This window comes from Leuresthes tenuis, unplaced genomic scaffold, assembly GCF_036924035.1.
Source record: "Leuresthes tenuis unplaced genomic scaffold, fLeuTen1.0.hap1 SCAF_10, whole genome shotgun sequence".
NCBI classification, from domain to species: domain Eukaryota; kingdom Metazoa; phylum Chordata; class Actinopteri; order Atheriniformes; family Atherinopsidae; genus Leuresthes; species Leuresthes tenuis.
In genome coordinates this window covers 5,281,926-5,306,290 of record NW_027325364.1, presented here as the reverse complement: position 1 = coordinate 5,306,290, position 24,365 = coordinate 5,281,926, and the positions used below count along the sequence as shown (strand labels likewise).

At 39.2% G+C, this 24,365-nt stretch overlaps 1 protein-coding gene and 1 non-coding gene across 2 annotated transcripts in view; one reads left to right on the top strand and one right to left on the bottom strand.

The window, feature by feature from the left end:
- The window catches only part of tmem106ba (transmembrane protein 106Ba), a 470,787-nt gene that overhangs the window by 117,790 nt on the left and 328,632 nt on the right, over window positions 1-24,365 (bottom strand). The gene's annotated exons all lie outside the window — the stretch shown is intronic.
- Window positions 19,287-19,368, top strand: trnas-aga (transfer RNA serine (anticodon AGA)). The gene has a single exon. It is a non-coding gene; the product is annotated as a tRNA-Ser (tRNA).

Here is a 24,365-nt window from a genome sequence, read left to right as displayed (position 1 = left end):
AATAAACAGCTGCATGTTCATTTTTCTTCCCTGATTTTACTGAAAAATGCCACTCAAATGACCGGAGGAGCTTTGTAGAAACCAGATATTTTCGTGATGGATTCTGTCTTTTGAAATGTAGATCATGTAAGTGATGTTGCTGCAGACAGTCAGTGACAAATTAGGTTAAAATCAAATAGTTTTTTAATACTTAAGTTTCTGGACTTTGTGTATTTGATGGCGACCTTTGCAAAATCCATGAGCACATTATTAATGTGTTTTCATCATAATGGTAAGTCATCTACCACATCACTTGAAAAATATACAAAGTTTGTGTGTTTTTCATGTTGGTCTTGGAAACCAAACGGTCATATGCAGTTGCATTAAAAACTGATGATAGGAATAAACAATGTGGGGGACGAGCTTTCAGTCAGTCTTGGCTGTTGGTGTTGAATTACTATATAACAGCAAAAATTGGCAGATTTCACTCTATTGTACTTGTTTTATTGTGCTGTCTTCTCTAGCCCCCATACCCACTCCCACATGCTTTCTCCATCCCTCTGCGTTGCTGCTCCTGGGGGCCAAATGAATTCCATATTTCTCCCCCTCCAAGCTGTCAGTGCTCCACACACAGCTGAGACTCGCCTTAAAAATGAGACTCAGCAGGACATAGGATCTCTCGCTGACAGCTCTGTCTGAAACAACCTGCTGGATATGGAGATTCAGTCAGTCTAAAGCTGATGCTCTGCCCACTGCAGCCCCAACAATCTCCCCATCATATGCAAATTTAGACAGGCCCTGGGCCCTGTGGTGGTGCTGTGGTGAACCACAACTGTGTCGTGAGCAACCTGGTGTTGAGTAGCAATCTGCCACAGCTTATTGGAGAAGGATTTTATGCAGTAGCCTGGACTTAAGGCCTTTCTTCGCTGCAGAGGTAATGCTTTTGATCAACAAGACTCAGATCAAATGCAGCAAAGAAAGTTATCCCTAAAAAGATGAATCATTTTACAGTTTTATTCTTTAGGTAGTCATTTAAAGGCCATACTTAGATAAACGTGGGAACAGCATGATGAAAAAGGCCTCTTTTGAATGAAAATTTAAACTTAAAGTAAAGAGATATTTCCTGTAAAATATACTTGAAAGTCCACATTAAAAGCATGACATTTTATGTTTTTGATAGTCATCATTTCAGATTATGTGAAAAATAAAGACAGTGGTTTACGTAATTTTTATTAAGTAACTGGAAATTAGACATTATCTTGGCCACTGGGGGGCAGAAAAATACCACAAAAAGTTGAAAACTTCGAAAAGCTCCCCAATCATCAACCCATAGAACTGAAGCCTTGTCTAGAAGTGTTGTTTTTGTTTTTTGCAGAAGCAAATTTACTGCCATATGCGCACAACCAGGGGTGGTCCCTGTGTTCCCCAATTAAGTTGCACAGATAACAAACAAATTTGGAAATACAGTTTTGTCATTTAGTCGGTTTATAATCCTTTCAGCCATGTCAGAGATGTATTTATATTGCCATAGTTGATGACTGTCCAATGTATTAAGTCCAAACTTCCCTCCTCTTTATACCTACTTATGAGTAAAATATCAGTTTTTTTTAGCCAGGATATGCACTTTAATGACTGTTTTCATAACATGATGCAACTCAACTTTGAGGATTTTACTTTTTAGATAGTGCCTGTTACCCCTAACACTGTCAACTCGCAGTGAGAGGGTTCCTGGTACAAATCCTAACCAGGGCCTTTCTGGAGTTCGCATGTTCTCCATGTAAATGCGTGGGTTCTCTCCACATACCCAGGCTTCCACCGTCCAAAAACATGCATGTTAGGTTAATTGGCGATTCATAATGGACTATTGGAGTGAATGTGAGTATGCATTGTCTAGGTTTTTTGGCTCCAGCCCCCTGCAACCCTGAATTTGCATTAAACGGGTATAATTTCTAATTTCCTTATGTATTTCATGTAAACCGGGAATTAATTTCAAAGATCTAAACATGACCAAACACTGGTTCATCCCTTGAGTTTGGTGCCTTTTTTAATACTTAAAGAGTTCATAGGTCAGTGTCAAGTGGTTTAATTCAGTTCAGTTAAATCAATTAATACTTTATTAATCCATCTATTTTCTATACCTGCTTAATCTGTCAATCAGGTTGCAGAGGGGCTGGAGCCTATCCCAGCAGTCATTGGGCAGGAGGTACATCCTGGACAGGTCACCAGTCCATCACAGGGCCACACAGAGACAAATGAGACAAATGAGACAAACAATGATGTAAGGACGATTTTAGGGTCACCAATTAACCTAACATGCATGATTTTGGATGGTGGGAGGAAGCTGGAGTACTGGGGGTACATGCAGACTCCACACAGGGGGCCCCAGGTGGGGATTGAACCTGGAACCCTCTCACTGTGAGGCAATGGTGCTAACCACCAACACACCGTACAGCCCCTATTTTATTAACTCCCCAAAGGGAAATTACGGTATATTGCTGCAGTATTACTGATTATAAGATATATGCTATTGTTATAGACAGATAACAAAATAAAATAAAAATCAGTTGATAAACTTGTAGAAAGTTGTAGCAGAAAGGAAGGTGTGGTAGAAATCTTTAGGGACACCTGATGCTTAGCAAAAACTTAGCTGATGAGTGCACATTGACAGGTAACACAGGCGTACTCTCTCAGTAGACAATATGGACAGCCAACAGTTCAACTTCTGGGGTGCAGAGACGCTCCTTTTCAGTGAAATGTCCAGGATTACACCATCTGTTCTCAATAAGCTCTGTCATCCTCCTTTGCTGTTACCTCTCTGTCTGCAGTCTCTGTCTGCCTGTGTAGTCTTAAAGCTGAGTAGAGAGCTGTTAGAGTTGTTCCAGCCATGTCTCAATGAAAACATTTAACATTAACTTCCTGATTTCCCTGCTGTGTCCTCATTAGGGGTCCAAGCTTGTTAATTTTATCTGCCAATTAACTCACACTTCCCATGGTGATCAAGAATAGAAATGGTTTAACCCTCTTTCACCTTTTTTCAGACTTTTGCTCACGCTCTGCATTCTAGACATCTCCTTTTCAACTCATCGTGATTTGAGGTCTTTTTCCAGACATTACTTGGGAAGCTTTGGAAAGCTTAGTTAGCTTCTCCAAGAGGTTAGCACTTTTCCTGTTGCCATGGTTATGCATCATTACAGATGTTTAAAAAAATTGCCAGAGTTACCAACAGAGGTCCTTCCAGCAGCACAGCATCCAAACCAGAACAGAAAAATGTTCCGGAAATCTGCATTTTCACAGAAAAAAGCTCAGCAGAAAAAGATAGAACATGTTCAGAACTGCTGCAGCAGGCTGCCTGCTTCTCGGGCAGCACAGTCCTGGGCCATACATTGTTAACCGACAAGAAAAACAAAACATGTTCCTCTGAAAGTAGGCAGGTACAAGGACTGGAAAATGATTTAAAAAGCAGCCACTGTCCAAAGAAAAACGTATTATTGCTCAAAACCACTTTAAAAGATTACAGTAAAGACTGGCTTCTTGGACGGAAAATATAAAGAAGTGATATGGCTCGAGACTTTTACACCGGACTGTGCATTCTGTCATGAGATCAGGTTTTAAAAGCTCTGTAAAGCTGCCAATTTTGGTGATGACTGTGTAGATTTGTTGCATGTGATCGGTGACAGTGCAAAAATAATTTAATGTTAATAAAGAATATCAAGCCCTGAATATTATATTTGAGTTTAGCTGAGCCACGCTTTCTCGTCTAATGTTCATGTTTGTGTAGTCTTTGCAGATTTGGTCAGTCAGCTGCCCTGAGACCCAAACATTGTCTTCTTTACAAATGCCAGCAGGATGGATTAAATGTAAGCCAGAGTGTAGTAACATGGTGAATTGCTCCAAATTATGTCGAACAATTATCTGCAATTATAGGGGTTCGAGGACAAGATGGCACATCAGCGTTGGTTATTTGTGTTTGGAGATGGTTGGTGGGTTAATGGGTGCTCCATCAGAGGTGGAGAACAGGACTGAATGACTTATCCTACATGGATGGGTGTGTTCTTATAGCTTTTCTTTTGGTTCTGCTGTTAGAGAGGATGTCCAAAATGGCAAAAACGTGAAATGTCACAGCTTAGAGAATATGAAAATCGCTTATTTACAGGACATGACCAGAGATCTGTGGGGAAACATCAGAGAGGGCAGGAAAGATTAAAACAAGAGTAATTATGGCTGGATGGATGGAACAGATAATAGGGAAGCAATGAAAAACGGTAGTAATTGGACTTAGAGGAGAAGAGCAGTAATAGTGCAAAAGAAAAGTAGCGAGCAAGACATCTTGAGAATAGGGGAACAATGAAAGGAGCCAGAAAATGTAAAGAAAAAGTGCAACAAGCACAAATAAAAAGAGAATGAACAATGCTGAAAGAAGATATCAAAGAAAAAAGGCATAAAATGACAAAAAAAGGGGAAATTATAGAAAAACGGAAAGACGAGGATGAAAAGGAAGGAAGAATTTCAAGGAAGAAATAAACAAGTTGAAGCAAAAAAAAAGGGAACATGGAAAGAAAGGAGGGAACAATAGAAAAAAAAGTTAGTAATGTATAGAGAAAAGGAAAGATGTCGCAAGAAAGAAAAAGAAAAGAATGAGAAAGGGATTATAGAAAAGAAAGAAACCAGGGACACAAATAAAGACGTGCAAAGAAAGAAGATAAGAGATGAGGTGAGGAAGGAGAAGTTAAAAGAATAAAGGATCAAAAAATGGCAGCAGTAAGAAAGGTGGAAAGATGAGAAAGGATGAAGTATAAAGAAATTAATGAATTAAAGAAAGTGAACAGGAGATTAAAAGAAGAAAGCCAAGAAAGGAAAAAAAGGACATACAGAAAGAAATAATAAAATAAATAAAGTTTGAATGACACAAAGACATGAGCAAATGAAAGACATTTGGAAGAAAAGTGGGATGAAGGAAAGAAGGAAAAAAGAAACAGGACATGAAAGATTTCAGCAAAGAAAGAAGGAAACAGGGAGATATTAGAGAAATGAATAAAGGAAAAACTGTGGAAAATAAATGACAGAAGGAAAGAAAAATAGAAATGAGCATTGAAAAGAAGAAAGGGGAGAGAACAGATGCGAAATAACTCTGCTACTGAACAACTTGCTGATAGAAGAGTAAAATAAGATTTAGTACAAAAAGATGCCCTATCTTGCATGACAAAATATTTCTTTTTACTTTGGTGCCAACAAAGTTCAGTGAATTGAGCTGAGACTGAGGGAGAGCAGGCTTAGTTAGAAGCAGCTGTGCGTTTGACCTGTCGGTGCTGCAAGCCAACCCCCCTCCTTGACGGGATCTCCATCATGCTGACAGCCATGTTGCAGCTCCCCTCATGATTCAGACGATGAAATACCAGCAGGATCTGTGTCTCCTCTCTGCATCCATCTCCTGGCTGCTTTCTTTGCTCATCAACCGCTCTAAAAGATTTCCATCAAGCCCACCTTCAGTGGGCGAGACAGGATGTCCATCCATAACAGATCACTCCTACGTATGCAGACATGGGAACATAAGCTTCTGTAAGGATGTTGCAAACTGGCCGGACGACCCTCATTCATACCATGAAATAATGATCTATATCTCCAGTTTTGTTATTGTCCAATTATCTTTTTTTAATCAGTGAGGGACAATCTTTCTTTGACAGTATGTACCAGAATCAACTAAATATGAATGAAGAAAAATGGCCCAACAGGTGTTTTGTAGAGTCAGATTAATAGAAAGTGTTGTTACATTTTATTGTCAAGTAAACTCTAGATTCAATCATTCAACCAAAAGCTCCAACAGCAACTGTAACATATCATATTTGTGTCCAGAAAGAAAGGAGAGACGCAAGGGACAGTTAATGAGCTACAAAATCCATCATAGCAGGAAGCAGGGCGTGGATGAGTCAATGAAACAGTCAACATAGGAGGCTACTGTTTATTTCTTGTTCTAATCTGATTGGTTGCTAATATAACCAACCCAACCTTTACTAACAGCTTCATCACATCATAAAATCATCATTTTTTTTATTTCCTTAAAGGTGGATTTTGTAACTTTGAGCTTAAAAAATGGTCGCCACATGGGGCAGAGTTTTACCACACAGGGTATACGTTTCCATTCGTATTTAAGATTCATTTATGTATACGTCTGTATTTTATTCTTCTTTTTAAAAAAAAAACAGCCTAAGGAAGTACTACGAGAGGGAGCTTTTTTTTCTTTTCCAGAAGAAAAGTTGCAAGTTCTACATCAGAATTCAGTCCCTTGCGACCTGTCTCCAACAAAGAAAAGCAACACCAGTCTTTGTTTTCTGTCATTTTGTGTCTTTGCTGCTTAATGCGGTTTCTTTGTGTGAGGCTTCCAATCGTTAACTTTTGCTTCCGACATTGTAATTACCCACCTGCTACTTCCCCTTCTTCTTCTGTTGGTCCAGGGCAGAATGAACACCATAAGAGCATGCACTTACTTGAACACCAACTGTTCCTCTGGTAATTGGTGTGTCACGCTTGGTCCTGCTGCAGAGATTCCTGATATATCTGTTGAGCCTCCATTAGGGGTTTTGTGCAAAGGGCTACTGTTGCCCTTTACTGCAGGGACGTCCTGTTTGCTTGTATATGGGAGGTATTCATTCTATTTCTACATGGTGATGTATACAAAAGTGCTATACGATTGGAACTAGGTGCAGCCACTTAGATTTGGTGATCAGGCTTTCACCTGTTCTTTTGTAAACATGGTCAAACATTAATAATGGAATTGACAATCTAACATATTTTATGACATCATACGATCTTATTTACTTTCAGAACATCTGAGAAGACAAGCTGACAAATGCTAAACGTAAGCCAATTTTTACTTTTTCTGGCTGAATTTTATGGTGATATTGCTGTTGAGGACAGAAATGTTATCATCTCAGACTTCCTGGTAATATGATTGGATTTTCTGTTCACTTATTCAAAACTGCTACTCCAAAATTAGTGAAAAGTGCTTTTGTGGGTTTGACTGAAAACATGTCATCATATTCTCCAGTCAGTCAGGCGCAGCCGCTATATGAGCAGTCACCGACCAGTGGATATGCACTATTGGTGCAGTTCTTATGTTCTTTAACCGAGGAAATGTAGCCAAAGAAAACAACCTTCTCATGCAAAAGTTAACCATTGTTAAAAAATTTACAGTAAAGCATTTGCTCGAACCACTCTAAGATTTATGAGGCTGAAATTATCCTCATCGTTAAATTTTTCATTCAGATGGCTGGAATTAGTTCTTCAACCTGGTTTACCCTTCACAGATCCTGAGTCTCCCCAAACAAAGACTGCACTGACTGCCATCTGCTGCAGATAAGACACCGGCTGCCCACAAGTGCTTTGAACAATATATATTGCTTTCAGGTTTGCAATCTGAATGTGGCTTACGTGTTTTGTGATGTCAGACAAGATACTCCCCCTGTCCTGCTTTACTGTGATCCAAACCTTTACTAATGATGTCGCCATAAACTGATATTGTCATTGTGATGTCAAAATAATGTAATATCTGTATTCTGTTGATAATATATATATAATTATATTATATTATATTATATTATATTATATTATATTATATTATATTATATTATATTATATTATATTATATTGTATTATATTGTATTATATTATATTATATTATATTATATTATATTATATTATATTATATTATATTATATTATTTGTCTTTAATGTCTGTGCACGTCAGCTGATTTTCTCCTTATCATTTATTTATTCTTTTAACGTTTTTCTGCAAAATCTGGATCTGGACCCTCTATTTTGCCTGAAAATCATTGCATCACCACTGACATTTATTTTTGTTTTTGGCACGATGTTCACAGAGGAATTATGGGATGCGTGAGTTGCCATTTGTTTAAAAGCAAAACAAAACAAAGATCCTTCAACAGAAGTGCATCTTCCAAAGGCATCAGGGTTAAAAATGGCAGTTCTGTGTGAATGGATGTCAAAACCAAAGTGATTTTTTAAAGTTATCTGAATTACTGTGAAAATATTTCCAAACTCAGCTGCACTGTCTGTCTCACACAAACACATTCACAGACTAAGTACACCGTGGAGACAAATTCCCACTTGATCTTTCCCATGAACATGTTTCTCCAACTCAGGACCCCCCCCCCCCCCCTCCATTCTCTATTGCTAGCCATGAGTTCTAAGCCGTTTTTCCCCCTGGACCATGGTGAAGGATTGTAACTATTTTCTCCACAACGAAAACCTCAAACACAACAACAGCAAATTAGTCATCTAGACCTTCCATAACATCTTGATTTGTGTCATAGCGTGGGAGCTGCGATGCACACACTGCTCTCAGCAGCACCCTTAGAGGGATCAACTCATCAGTTGTGCATGAAAAAGACTGCAGGATTTGGAAGCTCCCTGCATCGCTCCCCCGAAAATGATTTATGAGGCCAAATCATTCACAGCACTCACTTCCTGTCAGTGAAATCTCCAGACGTCCTTTTCTGTTTTATACTGTCACGTTCCATCTAGATGGCTGGCTGTGGAATTCAGTGCACGGCTGCATTAGTCTTGTCCGCACATGTGTTTCACTGCAGGAATCTCTGTACTGTTTGACTGTCCTCATTCAGCTTTAACTGCTTATTTACCTTTTTTATGCACAGACTCACTTTGTGTTTTCTTTATATTTCTTAATCATCCTTTTGGCAGCGACTTTAACATTTGTACTGACAGATTTACGGTGCCATGCACGACTCTCAGGCCTCTAAATTGCTCAAGCTCTTGGCTTTAATTTTGGCATCATCAGTTGGCCTGACGACTTCCTTTCCGACACTACTGTGATATTTTACGGCCCTCTGCCAGACAATTGAAGATGCTGAAACACTTGTGCAAGAGCAGACATAAGAGAGAGACAGAACGTGTCTGGTATATTTCAGAGAGCATTTGCCCTAACTGAAAGATCCACTTTGCTTTTCATTGCAAATCAACTGTATGCCTCCAAGTAGCGACATGCTCCGGTGATATTTATTGATATGCAACAGCCCCTGAGCGCCTAATTGGCTGTTTTGGAATTGACCCGACCCGTGATGGCTCCCTCAGCTGCCAGCTCTCCTCCCAAAATGGTTGTCCCAACCACAAGCCTTTAGTTGGCCCAGCACTTTTCATAGAGCTCAGTTGTAAATCCTTTTTCTTTTCCCTTCCCTCTCTTTGCTCTCTAACGTCTTCATTACCCAAGCTGTTTTGTCAGCACACCATTTGGGTGTAACAGAATACCATACTGACCGACATTTAGGTCATTTCCTCCTCTTAAGACCAGATATTGCTCTACCGCAAAGGTAGCCGGATTGCCAGATTGGAGCCCTTGGTTGCCAGATTGGGGACCAGGCTAATCTAATTAGAGAGTGAGGGAAAGAGGCCCGAGGGGCCCGCAGGACTGGGACTGTGGTGGAGCCAGAACTGGTTCCCCCTTTTGAAAAACTATGCACCGCAAAATACAATGTGGTAATGTCTGCGGGTCTAATTCTTCCGGACGGGAGAGAGCTGGACTCTGTGCTGCAGACAGCCACATCCCTCGCACCAGAGAGAAAGAAAGAGGGGGGCAGAGAAGAAAGAACGAGCAGAAGAAAGAGTCTGAGGATGATTTATGTCCTGCTGTGCAGACGCAGAAATAAATCTAGCGACCTAGAGCTGAGGGGGAGGCAGGTCATAAAGCCCAGGATCAATTCAGAACTGCTTCAGTTTTTAAAAAACCTCAAATGAGCTAAAATGTCTCCCATGTCAAAGCCAATCAGTTTGTTTTATGTCATCAAAGACTTTTATGACAGTATCCTCATTCTTAAGAGGGGGTGTGGTCAATTGTGTGTTGATGACATATGAGTTTCAGTCTCTGGAGTGAGCTCCAGACTCACGAAGCTGATAATTGGGGTCCTCAGTGGAGAACGTGGTGATAGCTGTGTGGGAGGCCTCTTTAAAAATGAACCTCTAATTTGAGCCGTAGAAGTTATTGGGGGTTATTGCTCCTCGCTTCACCTCCAGCTCTCAGTGGTGCATGGAGCCTGCACGGTGTCATGTTTTCATGCACGAACAGACACACATACGCACCTACATGCACCTCCAGGTGGCTGAGAGCTGTGCATATATTTCACACCCACTCCGCTACGATCAATTTCATTTCTTTGCATGCGTCCAGCTAAGTGTGCAACTTTTACAAGGTAGAGGGGGATAAGTTTCAATCTCACCCAGACATCCCAGTTTCTTTCCGTCTCCAATAAATGGCCTTGATGCTGACCAGTAAAATGATCGCTATGCTCATGTGTGACCCCCAGAATCTGCTAGAGGACACGCAGCAGCAAAGTGCAGCCCAAAGACTCTTTTAAACAAACAAAGCAACAAATAAATCGTCATTAATGCAGGCAATTTGTTACACTTTGTTACAAATAAAACAATTTGCGGGAGAGAAGAGGTGAACAGGACAATGTATAAAACCATGGTCACAGACTGGAAATATATGGTGTAGTAAAAGGGTCAAAATTAAGACCACTGAGCCCTCAGCAGAGGCTATATACTTCCAGAAGAAGGCTATATATCTGCTTTTCTCTGCTACTGACAGGCCAGTAATAAGCCAGCACTGGAAACTGAGCAACCAGTGGTGGCAAATGAGAAGGTAACTTTTGGGTGGTAAATCATACATCTAATGCGGCTACTCACTGGATCATCAATTATTTTGGCATTTAATAGCATTTCTATGCTGGTATCCATCACACCAAGCCTGACAACTTACTAAATTGTTTACTGATTTGATAACTGGCATGCCAAGGCTGACTAGATCAGCTGATAGCTGTTGGCTCCTCTTTTTTTCTGTGGCAGCAGATGATGTGGTTTGCTCCAACCACCTTCTGTTGAATTGGCTGTTCCTCAAACTAAAAATCAGTTGGGGCATCTCATGCAAAAAGTTAAAAATAAAATTCTTAATGGCAATTCCTTGGACGATTAACAAAGAACATTTAAAGAACTAAATTCTTTGAGGGGGGGCATAATTATTTTAGAACATGCCAATGAAATCTCAATACATCAAGTTTACATATACAGATTCAATGGTTTATCCTTTTCTTCAAATCCATTACTTTAATATTTTACATTCAGATGATATTTGTATTTGACAGATACTGTACTGACTAGTTTCTTCTCCATGGAAGCTGTAGTGTCTAAAACCTTGCTCAAAAGAGTTGTCTCTGCTTTCAGAGGCGACCGAGGTCTTTCAACATCTGTCTGACGTCGCTCAAGATATTTTATGAGTCTGTGGTTGCCAGTGCTATCCTCTATACTGTTGCCTGCTGGGCAGCAGTCTGCCAAGAGATTCAGCAAACTGATCCACCAACGCAGTAATGTTGTGGGGGCGGAATGAGACTCTCTGACGGTGGTGTCAAAGTGCCAGAGAGGAGGATGCTGTCCAAGTTAAGGGCAATATTAGACAACATTTCACACCCGCTCCGTGATGTGCTGGTCATTAGGGACTCATCCCACCATGATGCACGATTAAACACTGCCTGAAACTGCAGAACTCCTCCCTCAGACAATCAATAATTCATTCAACTGAAAGGTGGACAAATAGGCAAAATACACAATACAGTGCAGTTATTTACACCAAAAATGTACAACAAATGCTCTAATGAACTAAAAGAACTAGTTATTAGTAAGGGATGACCCTTAGGATTTATGTGAATATGAATTTTAATAGCCCACCAAACACAAGTTTCTTGCAGGCTCATGGGCAGGAGGCAGGTAAATAAGGCTAAAAGAAAAGATTTTAATAAGCTATAAGTTAAAAATGTTATGAAAATGAATAGGAACATGCATAAAGAAAACACAAAATAAACTTGACAGACCAAAAAGCCAGGCTGAAAGCGACAGAGGAAAACTTGGTATGTGAATACTGAGGGTGATAGTGACATTTAATCTGCAGGTGTGGCAAACGGCAGCTGAAATCTTGTTGCGATGCAGGAAAAGGAAGGAACTGTGACTGAAAAAAAAGAGGGGGAAAGCTCTACAAAATAAAATAGGAAGCAAGACTAACTTGAACATTGACTTAACCATAACATGGGAAGCTAGACTAACCAACAGAACAAAGAACAAATCATAAAAGGAAAACAGAAAGCTGTACCTGAACTTAACAAAGCCTAAAACAGAAATCAGAATGTCAAATTACACAGCTTTCCTGACAGGAAGAATTACAACATACCGAGTTGAAAAGAATTACCAAAGATCGCTTTCCATTTTTCCTGTCGATATGGCCGAGGCTGCCAGTCTTGTTTTTGTCTGCCAACTTGACATTTCATAATCGGGGGGGTTGCAGCCACATGTATTCCACTCTGCCACCTGTGAACGATAACACATCCCATAGTTTATTCACTCCAAACCAAGTAACTGAAACAAGGCTGATGACTATTTGCTATGAAGCCATGTTTCAAAAGTTCACTTCAATTTTGTTTTGCAGTTGGATGGAAACACAGCTTGTGCCGAATCTTTGAAGTTTCCTAAACTGATTTGGTGTTGGTGAGGAGAGAAAACACGGTCATGTCTTCATAAGAGGAGCCAGGAGCCCCCTAGTGCTTGTGTTGCTGCAGTGTGAAAGCTTGGTCTACTGTTCACCCTGATCAGCTTAAATGTGAGAATAAAGCTAAATAATTCAAACATTGCCCCAAATGTAGTAAAACATAGGTTTGAAGTATGACGGTATATTTTTACTCCTGAGCTCCATAAGATACAGATATTGATAGATATATATCTCCCACATCCTAGGCAAATGTTAATATATTTCCCTTTAGAAAAAAATACATACATACCAAGAGGAAATCACAAACCGTATACTGCTGTTGTGAAATGTGTGGACCTGCCATGTTTTGTTGAACCCTGATTTAAGTTGGATGAGTTTAGAAGCGTAAAAATGTCTGAGAAGTGGTTCTAAACTTTTGTTTTTAGCAATTTTTACAAAACCATTTCACTTCAAATTCACCTGACATCTATACAGAAACACAGCTCATATGTTGCAGTAAAAAAAAGATTTCAACCTGAAAACTGACAATTTTTTTTGGTCGTTTTCCCCCCACTTTTTAAAAAAATCTCTAACTTGTCGTTGCCACCACGGAAAAAGCAACCCACTCCTTTTCAAACAGTAAAAAAATGTTTTTAAAACATTTCACAAACTGTGAATAAACTGATGAATGGATTCATGACAAAAAATGACAAACACGTTTCTTTGCAATCTGAATATTATCAAGCACACATGTCAGTTAATATGGAAGTAAGCATTGTATTTGTCATTAACAGAGCGAAGTTTCCTCACGAAAATACGTAGAAAATCCAAGAGAAACACATTTTAGTTGGATCCAGTTTCTTGTACAACACCCACTCTTCCTCCCTCTGTCTTTCTCACACGTTGTAAATCCCACACAACTCCCTGTCTCCATCCCTCTTCATCTTTCTGACGTCGACTAATTGAGCTTTGTTGAGATTAAAGCCACCAGATGCCCTGGAGAAACTGGCCAAACCCCCGTAAACTCAGTTCTTTTTCTATCGCCGCCCTTTCTTGTGGAGAACAGCAGGAATGTCTGCCATCTTCCCATCAGCACGGGACGCCGCAACATGCTCGCTTTTAAGAGGGTGTTTACAGTGAAACGTTCCGCTGATGTGGGATAGATTTATTACTTATTTACTCTCCAGCTTGGCCATTCTTTTTGTTGGTTCCATTTCTGATCACTTTCGATGCCTCGCGCCAGACCACGAAGTGATGGCGGCATGTAAACACATCCAATGAGAGCTGCAATCCAGGAATGTGTGTGTTAGTGTTTGTGTGGGTGTGAGATTGGGGCAGGGAATCTGTAAAAATACACCAATGCCTAAAAGTGTGTTTGTGTGTTTATGCACCATGTCTTTATTTTCGTGCACGCACAGTATCTGATTGTCTCTTGGAGCGTTTCTGTGTTTAAATGTGTGCATCAGTGTGTATTTGTGCACAGGAGACTATCTGTAGCCTCATCGTGTGTCTTTTAACTTTGTGTGTGTTCCTCAGAGTTTGTGAGTGTGTTTTGCCTCCTACTCAGTGTTGGATAATTAGTCGGTTATAATCAGCGCCTTATAAAGGATCAATCAGGTGAAAGATAAACATGGCCTGCTTGTATAACACACTTCATTAAGAGGGAAAATGGTGCTGTGTGATCACAGAACATCGTTTCAGTATTTACACAAGCTGCTGCCATTTTTAATGCTGCTAATGTTTGTCATTTGGGATTTGAGGTTATTCTGCGTCTTCACCCTGGTTTAAGGGAGCAAATTTTGAGCAGTTTTCTTAACAGAATGTCATTAAAAATAAGTTTGGTTTGTTGCAAATTTTGTAGTTTTGGCATTAGAGTTTGGCAAAGAGGCACACTGCGCTCTCAGACAATCAGGTACACTGTATACAATGGTTGACCCAGAATATTGAAGCCCTTTTGGATGTAAAACATGAGCAACCACACATATCAGCACCACAATTCTTATTGCAATACATGAGGTTTAAGCAGGAAGTTGGTCTATAGACTGTGATGAATATTTGCAGCAGACACTTTGGGTCATACATTAAATGTTAATTAAATGTCATTGTTTTTGCTGTCAAATGTGTGCATAATGTTTGAGGTTTGTCTAAGAATCAGATTTCCCATGTTTCTTGTATGGTTGGTCTTCTTTTCAGCAACGTTTCACTGGTCCAGCTCTCAATATGTGTCCCAGAAAGTAGTGATGGAAAAAATATCTATAAATAACCCAAGTTTTGTTTTTCACTGATAGAAAACAGTTTTCTGTAATATAACAGGAAATTAATTCTGTTTTGGATCGAGTTGTCAGAGAAAAATATTTTCATTACTCTTTGGCAGTAGTTCATATTATCTTTTTCTTTTTTTTTTAGTTTCATGCCACTTTAGGTTAGTTTAAACCCCTCGAACTAGTATGCATCTGGATTTTTCAAGGATCACTGGAACTGAACTCCAATGTGAAACCGATGTGTTGCTTTGGCCCAATATCTTATAAGTAAGGAGAAAGAGGCACAGGCTGTTCGGGCTGAGAACCAAATAAATCACTTTTTTGCTTCACAGCATCTATATTTGGATGTCTGAAGTCACTATCTACTAAAAACCTCAGACAAAACAGCTGGTATTTAATTGAAAAAGCTGTTCAGATTTACAGTGAAGAGTGCATAACACCTCCTATCGTTCATCTTATCAAGTTCAATTCATGCAGCATTCACTATGAAATGGGAAGTTCATAAGAAAGAAATGATCTAATAATGCTCAAACAACGCTGTAATACCATATAACAAAACTAGAAAATCTGAATTATATTTGGAATCAAAACATCAGAAGTTAGACATTTTGGTTTATATTTTAATGGTGAATGCACCTTCCAACACTTTTAGAAACACAATAAAAAGACTTCTTACTGAAGAAGTAGAATGGGAGGCCGAGCCTTCAATTATCAGGCCCCTTGCTTGTGGAACCAGCTGCTCATTTACGTCTGGGGAGCAGACACTCGCTCTTCCTTTAAGATCAGGCTTAAAACTTTCCTTTTTGACAAAGCTTAAAGTTAGGGATGGCTCAGGTGACCCTGAAACATCCCGTAGTTATGCTGCTGTAGGCCTAGATTGCTGGGGGACCTCCCACGATACACCTTTCCTCACTCTGCTCTCTTTTTCTCCATGTACATATAATATTATTTCTCTTTCTCTGCAGGTATTCCTGACCTCTGTCCTGTCCTTTCAAACCCCAGCTGATCGAGGCGGACGGCCACCCCTCCTGAGTCTGGTTAAAAGGGAGTTTTTTCTTTCCACAGTCGCCTCTTGGACGGGAGATTGGATCAAAGAGAAGTTTCGGTGCAATCTGTTGGTTTCCTTAGCTGGACTACTTTTTTTTATTGGCCCCATGTGAATTGGACTAATTTGGAATTTTAATGAATTGGATTCTAATTGGCTTGAATTGGATTGACATGACATTTGTTGTAATTTGGCGCTTTATAAATACAATTGAACTGAATCTGTGTTTTTTAACCATAGTCAGGATGGGAGGCTTTACTGTCATTACATATACTGTCATTTTTTGTTCAATGTTGCAATCTACTAGTACTTATGCAAAATATATTATAAAAAAAATGCAGAGAAAGAAAAATGGACATTTCACACATGGGAATACACAACACTGAGCTTTGATTTCTAAAAAATTCTGGTATTTTAAAAATGCATATAAATGATAAATAGAATAATTGTAAAATGCCCCTATAGATATAATGTAAATACGACAGAAGTTTAAAGTGTTATGTTAAAAATTGATTAACAAATGCTATTAAACGTTGAAAAAAGTCTATTAATTTCTTCTATTGCTGTCAAACTTGTGTAAAAGGTCAACAGTTGTACATATTCCCCAAATTAAAAGGGGAAAGTCCCTTAAAGTAGAAAGCAACAAGTAAGGTAACAGCCACCTTAATAGCCTTTTTCAGCTCATATATGCACTTCAACTGCCAGCGGTGCAGTGATAAAAGAAGTGAAAAAAACTAAATTTAACAGAATTGACAATGTACATTTAGCACCTTTTTGACCTTTTTGTCATTCAAAAGTTATGACACCTAGTTATCTATTTTATCGTAATTATACCACGTTACACACACTCTGATGTATTTTGCAACTCATCTCTGTATTTGCCTTGTAACTATTTGGTTTTTGTTCAATGTCATGGAGTTTTGGACAAACTACTCAGATATATTTTCAGTTGATGGGCAGCAAAAATAAACATGCGTCAAGCAGAATTGATCATATCCAGATGCTGTTTGTATACTTGGCAAATCGCTGGAAAACGTGGTAAAAACAGAAAAAATTAAATTTAACCCTGAGTTCATTTACTCAGAGTTTATTTATTTATATCACAGACTGTCACAGACTAGTAAGCTCTTGTATTTTTCTTCTTCACTTTCTCAAAGTAGCACAGGCTTATATCTCTAAAAATGGAGATGTAAATCAAAAACTATCTCTGATCCAAGTGGCAGTCTTCCCACACTGGTTCCTGAGTGGGTCTGTTGCTTCACACTGACAACATCCCCATTGTTTCCTGCTGGATGATGAACTGCAGTAATTCAACTGTCAAACCCCAGGTGTTGCTCCCTTCTTTCTTTTCTTTCCGTCTTTCCATCTAAATATAATCCAGTTTATGTTGGTCTCTCCTTCATTCAACTTTGCTTTTGTGTAACCACATTTTGCACAGCAGGCAACATTTCCTGTCAAAAGATTACTACAGAATATTTGCTGAGAGTTGTTATAGTTGTTAATCATCACCAATGACTCATGTATTACTATTCTGTGTTGGTGTTTCTGGCTTTCACTTTCTGGCATGTTCTCTGCATCAGAGCAGAGCAGAATCAAGATACTTTCCAGCTCTCCAACAAATGTCTTATTATCCAGCTGTTGTGCTTAATGCTGCAGAACATCAAAACATGAACAGCCTTGAACTGTCTTTGGCTTCTCACAGTGAACTTGAAATGTTTAACCCCCAAAATAAATATGCAATACTAAGAAAGGTGTTCTTAAAATCATTTGATTTGCTTTACAAATACTTATGGACAGTTTAAAAATGTATGTTTTAAACATACATATTCTTCTTGTCAAAATACAGCAAATCAATCACTGATAACAGTTCTCCAAAGATTTGTGTGAGGACGTCGATGATGGTTAACCGCAAGCGTTAGACTTATGCAGCATTAATACCTGCTTGTACAAACCTGCTTGTCAAACAAGTTGACTGGTTGATCCAGCACCCTGTTGGAAATTGGTACAAATCAGACAAAGAGCTAATGTAAACATGCACTGTAAGATAATGATAGAAACTGTTCCATAAATATGCCTGTTTGCAGACCTGGGAGCACATTTATCTTATTCTGGTGATACCACGTACCCACAGTTACAGGAAGTCAAAAAACAGGGTGGGTGGAGCTTGGTGGTAAAGTTGAACTAGTTTAACTTTGGGTTCTTCCAGAAAGTAAATCAAAATCATTCTTGTGTCTTTTTCTGAGCACTTTTCCTTGATCTTGATGGAAAAAGTCATAGGGTCGACGGAATAATTCATGATGAATTCATGCGCAGGGGGGGCGGTGGCCCACTTGTTGAAAAACGTGTGCTAAAGTGGCCTCTACAGTGGTGAGGACGCACTATATGTGCCCTTTTTTTTTCTTTTTGCCCCCGCCCTTCTGTGCACGTCACTGCTGGTTTGGACCCCTAAAACTACTTGTCAGATCCTTCATCTCGCACAGACTATACAAACATGGACAACTCAGTGAAAATATTACCTCATTACCGAGGCTGTAATTGAAACAAAAAGGAATATAAGCTACCACTTGTCACAAAAGTGAAAATATATGCTTCTGTCGACTCATATTTTTCATCATGACTCTCAGTTAGTATGACTGGATGGAAAGTTATAGTTAAATGTGACAAGATAAGCACATCAGATGGCTTTTTGCTTTTAATGTTGCTGTCACAAGAAAGTGTGGGATAGTATAGTGTCTTATAAAAAAGAAAATGTGACCATCTCTGGGCTGTCACTTAGATACTCCTGGGTCATTTCACCCTGTAAACAGCCTGCATCAATTTGAAAGCCTCTTTTACTACAACCACCATCTCAAGCTAGTGGGCTCCAATAGCTGGTTGCATTTTGGCTCCAATACTAACTAACCAAGCTTTTTATGTGTCTCTGTTAGATGTGCTGACAAAGCCACATAACGTCAGCAACTTCTTACATAACCAGAAATGATTTTTTAATATTTGTATGTATTTCATGGTCAGGTAAAATTGCAGGTGTCACAGAGAGTGGCTTGTATCAGCAGTATCTGTAAAGACAACTACACCAGAAGATTTGTGAAGCTTGTGCACAAGCTTTTGTTCAACTTAGTGACACTTGTTGATCGTTTGTATTGTTTTGGAGTGAAATACAAAGCACTCAAAACACAGCTCAGTGTAATTTGTAATCAAGGACAGTCCCAATCAGGTGATGGTGTCAGTATACTGCATGCCATTTTCACGTTGTAGGTATTATCAGAATTTCCAGGGTTTCCTAATAAAAGCAGAACTTGGTAATCTTGACAAGAAGATGGACTCGGAAATGTGTGCAAATACAACTTAGAAATTCCTCCTCTGCCTTCTCTGCTGTGCTTCAGCACTCCCTTTAAAGCCCCTCTCTGTAGAGGAGATTATCCTGCATGCTGAGATTTGTGATAACTGGCAACCATGGCAACGTGTTGTTGTGGCCGAGTGGTTAAGGCGATGGATTAGAAATCCATTGGGGTCTCCCTGCGCAGGTTCGAATCCTGCCAACAACGTTACATTTACACAATTTTCTATTCTATACATCTATCTATCTAATTTCAGCAAATACAGCTTTACTGTATTGATTCATTTAGAAGGAACAGTCAAACGGTGTAGGATTCCTTTTACGATTGGATAAGTGATTGTAAAGTATTCAGATTTGAATAAATGATTTAAAACTGGATTCAGAACTAAGCAAATCCAGTGAAAGGACTCGATGTAATGACTCACACAAATTGCGTATCTATAAACATTGCTCAGAGTGAGATAGGCCTTTGTGATTGCATACTGAACTAATTAAACTTACTGCAAGACAAAGCTTTACATTTCTGTGTGAAAGCTGAAAAGAGATGATATTTTCAGTCCTCCTGAGGTGGTGGTAAACACTGAAAGAGATGATAAAGACTTACATTTGTCTCTCTTGAGGGCATTGATTGAAGTTATGTTGCTAATACAAAGACTAAAGTGGTGTAATGTGACTATAAAATAAGTGTAATTGATGTTGTAGTACCTAGTATTCATCAGCAGAATCTAGGCTTACTATACTAAGCCCTCAGCTGCATGATGGAGAAAGACATTACTTCAGTGTGCAGACGTTCTGTCTACATTAAAAGCAACAGCTCCTATGTGGTCATGGTATGTCTGCTGCACTGCTGCAGGAAGTCCCTCCTCCTCCGCCTCCTCCTTCTTTTGTTTTAATGAAGCCCCTGGGAGGTTCTGGAAAGCCCTGGAACTGAATGCAGTCCATCCCGTCCAAACCGCCGCCTCCTCTTTAGTCCCAGCGAGCTTGGACCAAACCCTGCTCTGCCTCCTGCACACTGCCCTGTTGCTACAGCAACAGGACGGGACAGGGTCCTGCTGAAAACAGGGCTATGATTTCAACAGATGTCATGACACACAGGCAACAGAAAGGCTCGACTTTGGTCAGTTTGTAGCGTGACTCTTCATGGAAATTCTCCATGGGCAGCAGGTTTTATAGATTATCAAGATTTGTTTTATACAGCAGGGGTCATCATATTTAATAAAACAAAACACTGAGGTAACTTCATCTGGCTTAAGGTGTCACAACATAAAATTCAGGAAATTGACACTTCACTGTATAACAACCTATCTAACCCTGGCTGCTTTTGCACCCTTACAGCATGCCTCTGTATCCTCCTATTGTCCTGGCCATGCGTCATGTCCACAGGGCTGAAGCCTGTTGCTCTGGTCTTCTGATTGGGCGCTGACATGGGATTGTTCTGGACTACAGTCAGGGGAAATGCTTGGGAACTCCACTCCCCAGCGTGAGAGGAGACAGAGAGCAGAACAGCTCCCTGGGGGCTGAGCTTATGACCCCTCTGAGTGCAAAATATGCAGAGGTCACCGAGTTTCTGTTGGGCAAGAGCTAAATCTGACTGACACCGAGCAGTAACAACCCTTGACTTCATAACTGCTGGTGAGACACGCTATTTATTTACAGACAGATAAATGTCAAGCACATAGTTCCAAATTTTCAAACATGCCTTTGATAGGAAACAATCTGCGATGTGAAAACTTGGGAGTGAAGGATTTCTGTTCCTTTACAGCAAGAGAAGAGCTTTCAATGGAAAACCATTGTGTTTCTCTTCACAGTCATGTAACAAATATTTCACATAAGTAACACCCTCTATTTCCACAATGGATGATTGGAATGATAATGAATTAATATAGAAACTTTTGTAAACAATTACTACAAGAAAAGGTACTTCACTCTACATGTGCAGAAGTATTTTGAATTCAGTATCTTCATTGTGTTATATTTAGTTAAGCATATGATCTGCACACCATTTAAAATCGTTGACATAGTGCAGAAATGTTGACAAAGTGCACCCTGCATACAGCCGGGAAGTTCCAATTACAGAAAACTGAGTAGAGCAGCCTTTGATTCTGACACAACAGTTTGTGAATCATAGGAGGGTCTCTAAAAAAAACAAATAAAATTCTGTTTTTTCCTCGTTTTTCCATGTTTCACCGATAGTGTGTAAAATAAGCAATAAACAGTGTAATGAACAGGCTCTGTCTTTACCACTCTCCACACCTGCTGCATTGTTCTTACTCAGTGACTGATGTATAAATGCAAGACGCAGGAGGCTGTGATGTGGCAGGTCAAGGCGAAGTAAAAGTCACAAACTGCACAACAAAACACAGTGTTTGGAGCTCATTGGACAAAACAGACAAACTAACAATAACAACAACAACAACAAAAAAATTAAAGTGGCACTGCAACTAGATGATCATTCATTTAGATCTAATTTAATAATCTGAACATTTACAGCAATCGCTTAGAAGAAGCAGCAGGAGATGCATAGACATGGATGTTTAGGGCTGTCGTTTTGGGTTCCAGACTAAAATTTTGCTTTATGATATTTGTCCACTGCCAAGGTTTAAGGAGATGATTACAGGGTTGCCACATGAACCACCGGGTCAGCATTCTCTTTACATGCTGAGAGCTCATGATTTACAAGTTAGGCACTGAATAAGAAAATTAGTTACAAGAGTAAGAAAGTAGAGCATACAACCCTTGGAGAACAGTGAGGAGAGAGAATGTTTATCACATTTTATTTATGATTTCGATCCATTAAAACATAGAAATACAGAAAAGCAGCTTGTGTGTTGCACCTACTTTGGACATCTCTGTACGTGACAATGCAAATATGACAGTGTGTATTAGGGCAAAAAGACTTATAAGGAGGTAGGAGAGGATGGTTGGAGGTGTTTGTCCCCGAGTTCAATGGCACAGTCAAAAGAACAAAAATTAAGACTATTGAGCTGTCAGCAGATGCTATATACTTGTAGCTGGAGGCTATTCATGCCAAACCCAGCTACTGATCAAGCCAATGATTAGATGGAACCGGTACCTCAGAGGCAAGCGGTGGAAAATCAGAAGGCGATTGCACTTTAAATCTTGGTGGTAACTCATGCATCTAATGCAGCTGCCCATCCGTTACCCAGGCCATGCTAGTGGGAGAATCTAATCCATTGAGTTTCTAGCATTGGCATGCTAGTTGTTAGCCTTGTCATGCAATTGCCCAGCCCAAGCAGCAGATGACCTCTGCGTAAGACGCCATATGCCCAATAGTCTTAATTCAGTCCTTACTTTGTTTTTTGTTTAACTATACACAGATATTTTGTATTTATTAATATAAAAAATTACATTTGTTTTACACAGGCCCTCTCTGGTTTGTATATGGGGTAAGACTAGTGGTTACCTTGGCAACAGCTATGTGCTTCTCAGTCTTCATATTCAGAATAACATAAACATGTTTAGGCTCACAGGACAGTTATAACAACTCTTTATCCAACCAGTCATTATCAAACATATCATGCAAATGTTGAAAAGAAAAATGGACACTAAGATATTTGAATAATTATGAATTGCTGCTTATCTACGCAATACCATAATAAAGGATTTAATTTAATAATTTATTATTATTGTTTTATAGGCTTTTTCAAACTGTTCTCTCAAGGCGGTGTGATTGAATAGTAACCTCTGAATGTTCAATACATCTGTGGCTTGTTTGAACATAAAATCACACACACTGACAGGCTGATTTGAACTGTACACCCACCCACATGCTTAAAATCTCACACCATTTTAATGGACTACCAGTGGAGGTCACTGTTCTCCTGCTGCACAACGACTGACCTCAGAACAGGGAAGGTGGCAGCGCCTTCAGGTTCTCAGGTCACTGCGTTGAGACATTCAGCACTAACAGGAATGGGTCACTAAGGTGGGTGCCTGCAACTTCTGCAACTTCACAAAACACAACATGAAACACAGCTGGTTAAAACAGATGGGCAACAAATTCAAATGGCATGCAGCAAAGTCAGAGCTGTACAACACTCTACGATAACATTTAAAACAGCATTTGGACCAGAACTAAAATGTATGGCTGTAATAGCATGGTGACACGACATTTTACCCCACAGGCATTCATCACAAAGAACCTTCACAACAAAATCGCCAAAATCTAATTAATCAGCAATCAGTCCAGTTTAAAGTTATGTTTTAAAAACACAAGAAAATAAAACAAAAAGACAACAAAGGAGGAAACAGTCAGGCCACAATATTTGGCTGGTAACTCTACTTAACTACATCTTAATTGTGGTTCTGATCAAAGTTAAAGATTTATTTATCTATCCTCGGTTCCATTCATCATCAACTGTTCCATCTATTTCCGAAGTGGAATTTCTTTTGCTTTGGTTTCTTTTCCTGTATAATTTTCCCACATTGGAAAGATTTTGCAAGTTTTTCTCATTATATATGCACTTAAATTATGTCATAAGAATAAATAGGAATCATTTTTACATATTTTTTCAGTTTGGTTTGTTGTCATTTCATATATATCGTTGGCAGTTTTGTCTGAAGTTTCTCTATTATTCGATGTTATCTTAAGATGTTGTACTAGTACTTGACTTGAACCCAGACTCAAATTGGGTCTCTACCAACAAATATTCACCAAGAAAAAAAAAAGTCAATTAAATGAACACTTCCACAGGCTCATACAGGTGTTTTTGGTTATTCTGACTGATAAGACAGACTGGTTAGACTGAAATATGCGCAGTAATAACATTAATTACATTATAATTTCTCCCGCTTGAACAGGTGCAAGTCAGCAAGTAGGAGAGGGATTGAGGTGTTAGTCTGTCACAACCACACCCACAGTCCAAACAAGAGGTTTAACCAATCATGGTGAGTAAAAACACTTGTGCAGGTGAACTGAAGGTTACATGAATATTAGATATACACCTTATACAATATTTTGAAGGCAAAATGTGAAACTGAGTGGTAACCCGAATCTTTGTTTAGCCTGTAAGATGCAATTTAAGTTGTGTTTTCTTAGTAATAACCAACTATCAAAAAGGCATCCATGATATCATGATCTATGACAATAATAGTCATGTTTCAAAAAGAATTAATTTCAGGTCTAACTTTGATAACCAGGAAGTTAAAAAGGTGTTTTAGTAAAGTGTCGTATTATCCATTGAA